Source organism: Anneissia japonica, unplaced genomic scaffold (genome assembly GCF_011630105.1).
Source record: "Anneissia japonica isolate Jap-2015-1 unplaced genomic scaffold, ASM1163010v1 scaffold287867_len1003013_cov215, whole genome shotgun sequence".
Taxonomy (NCBI): domain Eukaryota; kingdom Metazoa; phylum Echinodermata; class Crinoidea; order Comatulida; family Comatulidae; genus Anneissia; species Anneissia japonica.
The window spans coordinates 790,513-804,387 of NW_022684320.1; the positions used below are offsets into that span (position 1 = coordinate 790,513).

The 13,875-nt window shown below is 28.9% G+C and overlaps 1 long non-coding RNA gene across 4 annotated transcripts in view; it reads right to left on the reverse strand.

Moving 5' to 3' along the window:
* The window catches only part of LOC117104622, a 55,959-nt gene that overhangs the window by 13,334 nt on the left and 28,750 nt on the right, over window positions 1-13,875 (reverse strand). For 2 of the 4 annotated variants that reach the window (XR_004444791.1, XR_004444792.1), the window contains 2 exons: window positions 10,794-10,863; window positions 7,398-7,591 (listed from right to left, as the gene is read on the reverse strand). This is a non-coding gene — a long non-coding RNA (uncharacterized LOC117104622). The remainder of the gene's footprint in view (window positions 1-7,397; window positions 7,592-10,793; window positions 10,864-13,875) is intronic. The other 2 variants (XR_004444794.1, XR_004444793.1) reach the window with 1 other exon arrangement.

The following is a 13,875-nucleotide window of genomic DNA, read 5'->3' on the forward strand; positions in this document are numbered from 1 at the left end:
TCGGATTTTCTCTACTGTTCCGTTTTAATTTTAAATAGTTTTGCATTATGTGGCCGTTTGCTGTTTCATGGGTTTTCCCATTTGCCTTTTAAAAATATATATATATATATATATATATATACACATATTATTGCAATCAATGTAATTAATGTTATTCCACATATCTCATAACATAGGTGGCAAGACACAGAAGTACTGCAAGACATTTTGATTTCGTTGAGGCATTTGTCAGTAAATTAGTATTGACTGTTACTTAAAAATTCATTTGTGGTGTTATTGATTTCTTTGGCTATGAGCTTTTCATATATTTATTTTTAGTTGTAGTGTCATAATTAGATTTAGTTTTCCTTCACTCTAACACTACCACTTATTTCTCATTTACTTGCAACAAAACATAAAGAGGTAGACATTACCTCTTTCTCCCACTACCACTAAAGCTGGAATATATCTTTTGATTTAATTCATATGCAGTCTTGACTACTGGTGTTCTATCACATTTCTTTAATTTAATTGCGCAGAAAAATATTTACAGTATTCATCGAGGGATTGGATTGATCGCTATAGACGGTCGAAACTGAAATTCTGTAAGTCAACAAACAGACACCATCACCTTGACTCGGTGACCCATGCCTCTGGACATTCATTGACGTTTTAATGATGACCCGTGACCATTACCTGAACCATTCCCTGAACACGAGACACAAAATTTAATAACAGATAGCTTGTCGCGTGCCTGGGATATGAATTTATATAGGATTCTATATTAGTAAAGGCCGGAAGAGTTTTTTTTTAAGCAAGATGTTTGCCTGCTCTATTGATGTACAGTACTGTAGTGCTGTAAACAGTATAGGAGTCCCTGTCATGAATATTATTAATTAGTTTAGTTTCCAATATGCTTGGAAACTTTATTTAAAAAGAAAATTATTTTTAAAAAACAAGTATCAGAATCACAGTAGCTTAGAATTCTTATATATTTGCATATAAATTTAAACAAATTGTGATTTCGAAAGATATTTAATCGAACAAAACACACTCAATAGAGTAAACCTGCGTAGATTTTGTTGTAGGAACCATAAGTTGCCTATTTCTGAGGGTCAATACTTACCAGAGGCATCTAACAAACTATGTACACTCTGTGATAAAAAGGATAGGTGACGAATTTCAATATGTTTTAAACTATCCTGTTTTAATTGTTCCTAAAAAAAACCCAATATTTCTATATTCATCCAAGTGTTTTAAAATTTCAGCAGTTATTTCAAACTTGTAATGTTAAACAATTAGTCATGCTTGCTCATTTTGTTAAAGAAATAATGTTAATGTTTTAATTTTGAAATATTTCATCTCATTTTTGTCTAGTTTAAGTTGGTCTCTACAGTACCTCTAAATAAATGAAATGAAAAAATATAAATTGTGTGTGTGTTTATGTATATACATTGCTAAAAGTTAGACTCTATTTGTATTTTATATATTTTGACAAATAAAAATGCTATTTATTTAGATTAAGTTGTTCATTAAATTAATTAAAATTGGATTATGCTTTTAAAATTTATTAAAGAAAAGAAAAGCATTACATGAGAATGAGATTTTGTATTTTATTTTAAGAAGGCAAATGTTTACAATACTTCTGTTTTCTTTTAAAATCTTCATTAATTATTTAATTTACTGGGTGGCTCTCATGCTTGTGACCTTTGGTCTTAGAGAGTCTCCCAGATCCTACAATTTTAATTTTCTTTTATACTTATTTGTAACATTATGATATATCATTATGTAGGATTGAATGAATTTATTTGTGATTGTGTGATTGAATGATTGATTGATTGGCTTCATATTAGTTATATTCAAGCTTTTGGCTAGAGGTAGTGCTAGAGGTAATGCTACAATTATTTTGATAACCAAAAGTGAACCGAGATTTTTATTCTTAAATGCTGTAGGACGTACAACATGCAAAATATAAAAATAACATTGGAGCATTTTCATAATGAACATCTTCTGCAAATGAAAGCAATGAAAAAGAAAAAGCAAAACATCAGTAATAAACCATGTATTCAACACTGAGAATTTAGCTTCTGAAATATGGCAGGCAATTGGTATGTGTGTTAGACAATGGCAAGCCGAGACTTTTTTTTATACCAAGTTTCACTAACATATTTTTAAAAGATTGTCAGGAGAGCAGGAGAGAGTAGAAAAAAAAATTAAATTTTGGGAAGAAATATACATATCTTATTTTTGGAAATTTCAAGGCAGCAGCGGGCGTAATAAAAATAAGAAAACCTTAATTTTTGTCTGAAAATTTCGAATTTTTTGTGGCGGCGGGTGCACTAATTGGGCAAAAATTAATTATGTTTTATTTTAAATTCATCATTATTGGCGGGCGGTGGGTTTGCTGTACAAGGTATAAAAATAGTCTTGCCTACCTAACAAAAATAGTCCACTCCTCTCTTCCACATTAATCATCAAACAAAGTAAACAAAAATAGCGACTAGTATTAATACATATATAGTATTTGATTTTAGCAAATTATTTGAGACCAATTAAATTGTATGATGGAAACAACTAAAGAATCGGAATAAATCTATTAGGAAGGCTGCTTCATTAACTACTAACGATAATTGAAAACACAAATTTGTGTAAACATACATTACCCGTAGACCATCATTAACATCATTATTATCGTATTGTTTGAAGGTTTGCACGGCGAAGTAATAACATATATGGTTTATTTATATGGTTTTATGTTTGGTATATATCATTATTATCTTTGTGATCATTATCATTTCTTATTGTTACCATTATCATTATATCAAAAAGAAAAGATAAATAAAATTATATAAAAAAAATTATATGTAAAACAATTTGTTAGGTTAATTAGACTTACAGATTAGAATATTATAATTTATTATTTCTTTTATTACATAATGAAAGCATAGATCTTAATTACCTACAAAAATAATTAAAGGAAGAAAGCAAATCTATTTCAAATTTCTATTTCTGGGTGGCCTGTTCAGGAATTAATGACTGATCTCCCCTAGGCCCACAAGCAAACAAAAATGCACAATAGTATAAAATTGTTTATATTTCATGATGCATCATCATCATATTTACTATCATCATAATTATCATCATCATCATCATCATCATCATTATACATGCCGCCTCACAAATATATTTTAAAATCAAATTAAGCCTATAGAGGGCACTCTTCAGGTCAGTGTATTGCTAGGACTGTTCCTCAAGTATCTTCTGATTTATTGACGTCATCTTTTCTCTTTAAGTTGTTCTCCATATCACATGTGAACAGAATTAAAATAGCAATTATAATGTTTGTTAGGCCTGACACAAAAGTTTAAAATAGCAATTATGATACTATGGCCTGAATTTGTATGTAAATATTTCACATAGTTGCACAATCAGCGTTTATCCATTATAAGATTTACATACCAGAATTTAGTTTGTATTTCTGACGAAATTATTTTTTATAATTCCTAATAGCTAGTATGTTAGTCAGTGTTACATTTGCATAATAGGCATTAGCACACTGGATACCCACCTGATGTAGTTGTTAGCATGGAATATTGTGCAGCGATAACGCCTAAGGCAATATCAAAACTCAGTGGTTTTATTTAAATTTGTGTTTCTCTAAAAATAATATTGAGTGATACTAGAAACTAGATAGCTAAGCTTTCTATTTTGATTTGTGGTTGAACTTTGACATTTAGTTTCATCCCAATCAACTTCCCATTTGTAACATAGAAATGAATACTAAAGTCACAATAAATGATTTACACGTTCTTAGGCCAGACTTTACTGTAAGCAACATTCATTTATTCATAAATTTCTTCTGAAATGCTACATATTTAAAGTTATTTTTAAAAAAGAATATTTATATATAAGAATATTAACATTATTATTGTTACATTATTATCTTAATATTATTATTATCATTAAGTACTATATCCAAAACCTCTATTACTACAACTAATACAACTGTTATTAGTATTATTATTACATATCATTATTATTATAACAACTTATATTTAAATGTTTTTACCTTATTGATACAATTAAGTAATATGAAATATATAGATATGAGAGTAGTATTAAAACTTTATTTATTGACGAAGCACAAATCAACAAATACATGCTGTTTTTCATTATGGCTGTGAGATACCTTATTTACAATTAACAAATTACACATAAAGGTACATCATAAAAAGCAAAAGTTAAATGCAGAAATTAAATAAAATAGATACAAAATATAATTATTAAACAGTACTGTATGCCAAAGTCAACAAATTAATAAAATAAAGTACTGTAATCTATACCTAACAAGGCAAAATAAACTATGGAAAAGAAGAAAATCCATTCCACAAAAGTAAACAGAAAATTACAAAAAGGAATGTAAAATATAAATTAAACAAGGCAAGAAAACATCAAAATAGGGATTTATACAATGTTCATACTACTGTATTTAACTTTGGTTTCATTAATTATTAGTACAGATGTGGTTTTTGAAAATAGTTAAATTGGTAGAAGACTGAACATCAGGGGTTAATTTATTCCATTCAATAGCACCACGATATGAGATACTTCTTTTTTTGTAATTAGTCTTTGGTTTGGGAACATATACATTTGTTTTACTTTTACATCTATAAAAGGCAAATTGGGGTTTTTGTGTCCGGGATGTTCTCCTTTGTTACTGAGCCGATTTCAACCAAATTTTCACTGAATTTTCACATTGAAAAAATCTTGAGCAGCCCCTGCTGTATGTTGAAATGTTTAAGAAACAAATACATTAAAAATACTTTTATGCCCACCCAAATAATAAAACAATGATTATTGAATATTCACAGGCTTGATCTGTAATGTACAAATATTTCATTAGGATGACATAATTAATGTCGAAATATTGAATCACAAATATTTCTGTTTATTGTTTTAATGCTTCCATTAATTGATTCTGCTAATAGGAATTATGATGATGATTTTGTCAATTCTTTAATGACATTGATTCAGCTAACGAGAATGATGATGATGACGACGACGACAGCTACGAACACAGACGTTCAGTTTTGATTTCAGTTCCACCATAACACCAACGATGACAACTAGAGCACTAGTAAAACTTTATTTATTCACGAAGCACAAATCCAAATATAATGCTGTTTTTTATTGTGGTCGTGAGATAGCCGTACCTTACTTACAATTAACATAGATTACACAGTACGGTACATAATCAGAAAGCAAAAGTTAAACACACAAATTAAATAATGTAGATAGAAAGTCAACAATTTAGTAAAATAAAAGTAATCTATACCTAACAAATGGCAAAAATAACTTATCGAAATGAAGAAAATCCATTCCACAAAAGTAAACAGAAAATTACAAAAAGGAATGTAAAATATAAATAAAACAAGGCAAGAAAACATCAAAATAGGGATTTATACAATGTTCATACTACTGTATTTAACTTTGGTTTCATTAATTATTAGTACAGATGTGGTTTTTGAAAATAGTTAAATTGGTAGAAGACTGAACATCAGGGGTTAATTTATTCCATTCAATAGCACCACGATATGAGATACTTCTTTTTTTGTAATTAGTCTTTGGTTTGGGAACATGTACATTTGTTTACTTTTATGAAAGTCATAGCTGTAATCATTGAAAGAGAACAAGTATGTTAAGTAAGATGGTGCCATATTATTTAAAATTTAAAAGTCATTAATAAAGTAACATTAAATAAATACACCTGGCCCTGGAATTGTAATTTAATTATTTAAATTTGTATTATAATGTTCCTTGTGTATATATAGTAACTATTGAAAATTGTTGTAATCATGAATGTTTTTTGTAATGTTTTGAATATTTTTGTATGTTTTTATAATGATTTATATCGTTTTTATTTTGATTTTATATTGTAATTACTGTATGCTCCCTGTTAGATAGATAGATAGATAGATAGATAGATAGATAGAAATCTTTCTTTATTCTGGATACATAATCAACTTTTACATTGTTGTTCCTTAAGGTCCAGTTAATAGTTACAACATTAAAATAAGAAATAAAAGTTAAGAAATTATATACAAAAACAAAAGAAAATTTGGTAAACACAAGCAAAATTTGGTATACACAAGAAGCAAAATGAAAATGTAATGTTAAATAAAATTTTTTAAGGAATGCAAAGTTAAGGAATTTATTGAACTATGAGTATCAGGGGAGAGATTGTTGCACAGTTTAACTGAGCGGTATTTGAATGTTTTTTCCCAAATTCATTGTTCCATTTAGGTAAAACTAATGTATTTTTTGATTTGCTTCTGGCGTGTAAGCTGTTGTTGGTGAAATTAAATAAAATAAATAAAAATAAATATATAAAAAATACCCTGCAACATGCAACCTTAAAAGCAAAAATCACCATGACAACAGTCTGGGCATGGTGATGTCATATCACCATTCATATATGGGTATGGTGATGTCATATCACATTCATTTATGGGTATGGTGATGTCATATCACATTCGTATATGGGCATGGTGATCTGATATCACATTCATACATGGGCATGGGGATGTCATATCACATTCATATATGGGCATGGGGATGTCATATCACATTCATATATGGGTATGGTGATGTCATATCACATTCGTATATGGGCATGGTGATCTGATATCACATTCATATATGGGCATGGTGATGTCATATCACATTCGTATATGGGTATGGTGATGTCATATCACATTCGTATATGGGCATGGTGATCTGATATCACATTCATACATGGGTATGGTGATGTCATATCACATTCATATATGGGCATGGTGATGTCATATCACATTCATGAGCATGGTGATGTCATATCACATTCGTATATGGGCATGGTGATCTGATATCACATTCATATATGGGCATGGTGATGTGATATCACATTCATACATGGGCATGGTGATGTCATCATGCCCATATATGGGCAAATAATGTGTATTTGTCACATAAAATTTGATAGTGTGGTCAGAGTATTTTGTCTTAGATACACATTATACTCATTGTACTTATTAAATAAACATGAACAGTTAATTCAATATTTGTATATTCAAGTATGCTGTTAGCTTTCTATTGAACATGCAAATGAGAAAATAGTTCCACATGAATTAAGAGGTATATAAATAAACTGTTAAAATATTTTTGCATAGAGCCATAAATTGGCTACTCAACAAACAGATTTTTGTAGTAAAAAGTCAGTAAATCAGATATAGACTGAATTGCTTCAATCCGTCTAATTGAACATTGATAATTTATTATCTTATGCTTTGACTGAAATTTTTAGCTGTTTTTTTTTTCAGAGTTTAACACAGATATTGTATATTTAAACTGTTTAATAACGTAATTATTTCATAACTTACAGGTTCCCTTGGATAAAATGCATGTCTGCTATCCTCCTCTGACAAACACTTCTCATTTCATTGCTTGATCACTTTCTGTGGTTGTCAAGCCTGCCCTCTTTGCTCTCTTTCTGGTTTATCTTTATTCTTATTTTTTCCAGTGCTCATTTGTCATAACTGTTTTCTAGAATAGTTTAAGTTCGGAATTTAAATTTCTGAAAGATGAATAATATTTTTTTTATTATCATGATGTTATGATATTACATTTACAGCTAGAATATATTTAAAGCACACTATAAGAATTTTCTCATTAAAAATGTGGTTATAGATGAGGAGACAATGTCAATATTTAAAATTGTTTTTATTTTACTTTTCCTATTATTCTGTGTTCTACTATATACTTTTTACTATACTTTTGCAACACCAACACTTGGGATTCACTCCTCTACACATTAAACATTGTTCTATTGCTTTGTTTAAGAAATTACTTAAAACTTCTGTTTCCCCACTATTAATGCACACAATGCCATTGACACTGAAACTTGCTTAAATACGATGCTTAAATTAGGCTGTATAAATGTTCATTTTAAAACACCTACAATGTGTATCCCGAAGCAATATTTAAAAATCTACTAAAAAAGTTATGTTCTTTTGGTTTATGCAATCTAATAAAATTGATTTTCCCCCCTCAAACTATACCTATATATTCATGAATTATTGTCTCATATATTACCTAAACCTCTCAAGTTGATTCCGAAAAATTTGAAAAAGTATTTAGAATTGATGTGACTTAAATTTGAGCCTTATAGTAATTTCTATGAATTTTAATTGAAATTAGATATATCTGATGGATTATATTATCAATGAATTATTAATTCATATGATTACTCATTTGCAGACATTTATTTTTCATTCTTCTCTAAGTATTCATTCATATTTTATAAAAAATTAATATAGTTATGCTTTATTTCATACAATGAATATGCTATTTTTACAGGGTGTGATTGGTAAATATTGAAGGTTTATTACTTATCACACCTGCATGGTAACTTTAGCAGTTATTAGCTTGGGGAAGAACCTATCAATACATTCATATGTTTCCTAATCCACCTTTCTACAATTTCCTTTTCTTTTTTATTTGTCATTAAATTTTGATTAACTGTAAAAATAAAATGAGTTACTCAAGGCCGGTGAAACTCATGTTGATAGTATTTTTGAGCAGAGCATGTCTTCCACACTAGTGATAATGTAATTGATTATTTTGCTCTTAGTCATGTAATTTCTGTTTTTTTTTTGTACTTTATCCGCTCATGACTCAAGTGCGACCAGTCTAAAATAATTGGTCTGCCTTTCTTAGATATTTTTGAAGATTGCATAATATTAGTTCATTTTAAAAAGTTGTATTAGATTCACTGTACAATTCTATCATTTAAAAAAATTATGTATTGTGTGAATTTAGAATGTTCATTTAATAAGTATCAAGTTAAAGATAAAAAGTCATGTTCACAGCAGTAGCTGAATTGCAATGATTGGTACTTAAAAAACAACATTAAAAAATGTATATATAATTATAAAAATACATGAATAATAATTACATAAAATTTGAAAGAGAATTTAAATTTACAACTTGAATTACAATGGTCAAAATTTACAATTTAATTATTATAAATAGCATTACTATGAATTACAACATCAAGCTTTATGTACACATTCAATTTAAATTAATTAAACATTGGGACTAAATACGGTAAAATATAATATAAATTAATGAAATTCATTAACACGAAAATAGGATTGATAAGATTAAGAAACTTGTTCTTCACCAAAAAATACAATACAAAATATAAAAGGGTATAGCATTTTTTCAATTGGGTAGTTAAAAATTGGATTTTAATCTGATTGGTCGGTTTTTATTTGCTTTCTGTTATACTTCTGTAAATATTGTAAACAAGTATTCTTGAAAATGATCAAATAGATCAAAACGTTGAATCTCAAAATGTCTCTGTCTCTTTTTGGAGTTACTGTCTTTTTGTTGTATAGCATTGGAAAGGTATATTGGAAAAGGCAATGCATCTAATTGTTTGGACAATATTTAAAATTGAATTTTACATCAAGATAGTTTAATTAATTTAATATATTTGATAAAAATTTAAAAAAACAAATGAAGAAAGAAAAACAAAGAGGCAAGATATGAAAAAAGAGGACCTAACTAGTAAGATCTTCACAAAAAGTATATTGGCCTTTAACATAAGACCAGTAAATATGTTTGTATGTTGCATTCATTATTGTTTTGATTGCTGTCTCGGAAACAACTGCACATTGCAGCATGCAAAACACTATACAAGGGAATTCCGTATTCGGAGCAATTTACTTCAACTCTGCGAGACCCGACAGATTTCCCAAAGGGCCTATATGTGACCCTGTCACATATTGAAACACCGGTGATAATTAGCTATAAATATTAAAGACATCTTTCGATCCACAATCATAATCCTGAGATTTTCTACTCCAATACTTCATCACCTTCTTGATGGGATATTGAGGTGTTGTGCAGTAGCAATCGCAATAACATTGTCTGCTCATATTTCTAGTTTATAATTTTGTCACAATAATAAATCAATTATTATTTCATGTTTAATGTTTTTTAGATGCACATTTCTTGTGTATGCCTATAAACATTCATCAACATGCCTTCAGTTTGCATACTTAAGAAACAATATATAATAAAAATGGAATTTGCAGTTGATAAAAATTAGGAATCATTTAGTAGCCTGATAGTTATATAATTATTCTTGATTGATAGCAATAAAAACTTAATCAAGCATATGCTATTAAAAATCTCATGTTATTAATTAATGATTAGTTGTAAATGTGGAGAAAATTAATGTTAAATATATGAAGTTTATCAATTATATATAAACATATTTATGACAATAATTAATCATTGTTTTAAATATTTATTATTATGTTTAAAAATAATACGAATAAGAGTATGTTTTGTATAAATACTTCGAAGAAAAATAACACTAAAAAAAGAATACATTTCAACTCCTTCATGGTGTCATTTTAACGTTAAAATAATGAGGTATGCAGGATACAACTGCTTATAATCTATAAAAAAAAAAAAAGCTGTAAACTAGAATGTCATATAAAACACTGGACATGAAGAACTAGTTTTAATGACAGTGACGTGGGGGGGGGGGCTTATTTGAGGGATTAATATCCCACTGTTATGAACTTTAACATTCTAGTTTACAGTTTTTGTTTTATAGATTATAAGCAGTTGTATCCTGTATATCTCATTATTTGAACTTGAAAATGACACCATGAAGCAGTTGAAGGTGTTGTTCTTTTTTTAGCGTTATTTTTCTTCTAAGTATTAAAAAAATATGTACATATATACTATCAATCACTTACTCAAATTACCAAATGGATATGAAGAGAGGTTGCCATTGGCAACGGCCGTCTGTCCAATTTCGGTATCATCCTGAGAAAACAAAGACGTGTGAGCCGAGTACACAAGTCAGCCTGAGATGTGAGGAGCCAATTGTCCAACAAAAGAAATTTAATCTGTGTACCGAGCCACTGGTATAAAGTGTCTAGTGAAGCAACTAATGCACTTTTTATGCTTTGTGTCTCAGCTATTTGATTGTTTACTTGTGTATTGTTTTTCTCGGCCAAGTCTGTCATGCTTTCTATGAAATTGCATCCAATCATGTTTACTGTAACTAAATGATGCTTCAATTTTAGATATCAACTAAGAAAAATGCACTTTTTTATGGCCAAATGAAAAATAAATAATTTTTTCTGTCTACCTTTTGTGCAGCCTCTTCTTTAAAGATTTACTATTATGAGTCAATGCACCCATTAGGACCAATTTAAGAGGCAAAACACTCAGACAATCCAAGAGAAATTAAAACATTCTGGTAAGAATTTTACTTGTGAATTTTTTTAATAATTGACAATAAAAGTATCTTGTATCTTGTAACAGTGGGACTTTGTGTATTTTTGCTTGGCAAAGACCTGTCATATTTTTGTGGTGGATGTCAGTGTATAGAGAGGAATGAGGCTTATATTTAAATTAAAAAATCTATAGACATTTATTTATTCGTCTATTTATTGAGTCCACGCAAGACGCTGACCCCAGAACCTCACTGCTGTTCTTGTTCTGATTTGTTACCAAAATTTTAAAAGCATCCAGCGTCACCAGTTTTGAACGGACGTGCAGGAAATTTTGTACACATAAACTACAGGCGATTTGCAACAAACGTTCATCGCCCTTTTATAAATTAATCCCCGGGGTTCAGCAAGGACGGTACATTACTGCCATTACAACTTGTAGGGCACGTCACTCAGATGGCATGGTTGGTTAAGGATGTGTTCTGAAGAACCAAAAGTCATGAGTTTGAATCTCGTCTTGGTCTACATATTTTTTTAAATTTTAAGATATTTTTTTATTTTTTTTTAATTTTAAGACATCTAAATACAAAAAAATGAACATTCTAAATAATAATTTGTACAAATATTCATTCTAATTATTTAAACATTTCTATCTTATTAGCTCTTCCAAAAAACCCAATATAATAACTTGGTCCTGTAACTGTATTTAAGCATGGAGGAACTTGCAGATCGGTGAGCGATCACTCTTGTTATTTATTACCTGTGCTGCTAATGTAATAATGTACAAGGTGTTGATGAATGAACAATTATTTCCATGGAGAATTTGATTATTAAAAATTACATAAATTAATTTTTAGAAAAAGCTGAAGAAACCTTTCAATCTTTAGATTTAACAAGAATTAAAAAGTGGAGGCTTTGTTCTGCCATCACTTTTAGCAGGATGCAGTTTATTCTTCCAAACAATATACCAACACGTGTCTCACATTTCAGAACTAGTCTTTTAAATATTTTCTGGTGGGGTCCTCTAGCATTATTATTTTATTTACAATTTGCATGATGTGCAATGTTTCAAATAAGAGTGCATCAGCTCTTTTTATATAGCTTTTTTAATGTCTATTATATTTTTTTTTTTTTGTCAATTTTGGCTTTTTATTGTTAACTGTTTTATGTTTCTTGCGTGGTAAAAATGTCTACAATTTTTTAAGGGCCCAATGGAAATAAGTTTTATATATTGTAAAACTTTCTTGGGTTACCCTAGGAATTAATGTCTTATCTTGTTCTTTATCTTTTATCTGTTCTTTTTATTTGTTTTATTTTCAAGTAATCTTGATTTTAATTCCTGAATAAAATGAAATGAAATGAAATACAAATACAATTGCATTATCAGTTTGTTTATGCAATTCACTAATGATCAGTGATGCATCACTCAAAGTTTTATAACTTCAAAGATAAATAAATGTATACTTTTATATACACCATGTGTAATTGAAGTTAATCTTAAACCTAATTTAGAATTTGTTGATATAATTCTACTCATTCTGATCATAATTAAATGGTTCATGGATGAATGCTCCATTCTGTTTTCTTCATTAATAGCAGAACATTCATAATAAAGTAATTGGAGAATAAAACAACATAAAATTTCCTGTATATTACAAGGGTGGATTAGATAAACAAAATGAAAACAACAGAGAGGTTGACAGGATCCCTGTTCATAATTGCTGTAGTGGAATTTGGCAGTATTGACAGTCAGTACAAGGGGATGGGGATTTTTCCCATGCATTGAGTTCAACTGTTATGAAATTGAACGTGTTATTTATTACTTATAAATTGTTGGAAAAAATGTTATTTATACCGGATTTATATTCATTCATGCAGCTTTTAAAACACGTAATTCCATCACCAACTTACTGTACTTCACTCTACCTTTCTCCTTGTATGGCGCCTATAAATTATAAATCATAACAATAGAACCAATCTAATTATTTTTGGACGCACCTTTATCATGTGAAGTGTGCCACTGTTTCAAAAGTGCAGTTTCCAAATAAATTATTATTATATTATTATTAATGTCATACAAAACATTATGCCATTAACTATGTTCACATAACATGTGGTACCATCTTTGTGTTTAGACTAGGAGGAGCAATTTCCACTGAATTTCTTATAGTGCTATCACTGAATCCTGTACTTAGAGCTGAGAAATTTGATAAAATTTATGGTTTTGTAAAGATGCTGTGGATAAAACCATCCTTCCTCTGAATAAATATTCTTTTCTGCCCAAGAGTTTTGACAACAATTGTGTAAAGCAAATCTATTTAAAGTGAACAGCCTCTACAAATGTTAGATTACCTAGAAGTCTTTAAATCCATTTGATCATGAAATCCATAAATTATTCATTGATATTTCTTAAGGAATTAAAGGATTTGACAAAAGAAACAGTCAGTCAACATTTGTGTTTAGAATCCAGAAGGTAAAAAGTGTTAAATAAAGTAAAGTGTATAAATAGTGTCTCAACACTATACAATCAATGCGCTAATGTCAAATTTCACAGTATACATAGGCCTATGTATATATTATTCATAGGCCAATATATTTT